The sequence below is a fragment of the Sinocyclocheilus rhinocerous genome, unplaced genomic scaffold, assembly GCF_001515625.1.
Source record: "Sinocyclocheilus rhinocerous isolate Xijiao unplaced genomic scaffold, SAMN03320098_v1.1 scaffold2358, whole genome shotgun sequence".
Lineage (NCBI taxonomy): Eukaryota > Metazoa > Chordata > Actinopteri > Cypriniformes > Cyprinidae > Sinocyclocheilus > Sinocyclocheilus rhinocerous.
The window spans coordinates 441,649-442,798 of NW_015627543.1; positions in this window are offsets into that span (position 1 = coordinate 441,649).

A 1,150-nucleotide genomic window follows, 5' to 3' on the forward strand; every position below is an offset into this window, starting at 1 on the left:
AAAGAGGCGGGAGCTGGTTGTTGAAACCACGCCCACCTAGCTCGATGGTGGTGACTGCAGCAGCAATCCACCTGTCACTCAAGTGGTCACGCCCTTAATTATGCAGAACTTTAATGCATGATATAATTTAAACGGATGAGTTATAAAAAAAATTCACCCCCCTCACAGATGTCATCAGGGGCAAAATTAGCTATATAGGCCAAATCATTATTTGAACCAGGCTGTAAACATGTTTTTTTCTGCTGTAAAGTTGGGCATTTTAACACGGGGAGTCTATGGGATTGACTCCCTTTTGCAGCCAGCCTCTAGAGGCCAGTTGATGAATTACAGTTTAAGTCACTTCCTTGTTGGCTTCACAAGAGAGAGGGGGAGGTTGCCGCTTGGTTTAAACAGAGAAAGTAATTGAATAGAAAACCCTAACCACACGACTCCACCAGGCAAGAGTGACACAACAGAAAATGTGAGATGTGGGAAATTAATCAAGTGCTCACTATGCCACTGGCACGCTCTACTTTTATTGTGATACAATCATGTTAATCATTCACCAGCCGGTGATGGACGCGGCTAAACCTGTAGTGAGTTCCTCCTATTCTCCAGCAGAGGGGGTTGTGGTAGCAATAGTCATTCCATCACAATCGTTTCTTCTCGATAGTGGAGTAACATTGGTTTTGCTGTTTCACAGAACTAATATATTCTGGCTTTTGCTTGAATATGCTCGTGTGTCATGTTCGCTTGTTTGTTCATCTGCAATCGCATTGTCGTTCCCTTCAGCTATGATAAAAAACCCATTCATTCCCACACCCTATAAGCCTGGAGCGTCTAAACCTCCTCCACGGTTTGTTTCAAGCGTCAGCTCCCAAAGTGTGTCCGAAAAGTAAGATAATATGTTTAATACAGCAGATAATAATACAGCAGATTCCGCCATAATCGTTGCATGGGTTGCATACGTATGTGTGGGGCGGAGGTTTTGGGGTAGGGGCGTGTTTGTTTTGGTGATTTGAAATATCAACAATGACTACCCGAAATCACTTACCCCACCTTTAAAGGCAAGTCATGTCACTCTTTGAAATGCCTCTTGGATATGCAAGTGCAGCTCCTATCTCTTTGAATGGAGAAACATCAAATTCTCCAAAACTGTTCACTAAGCTTA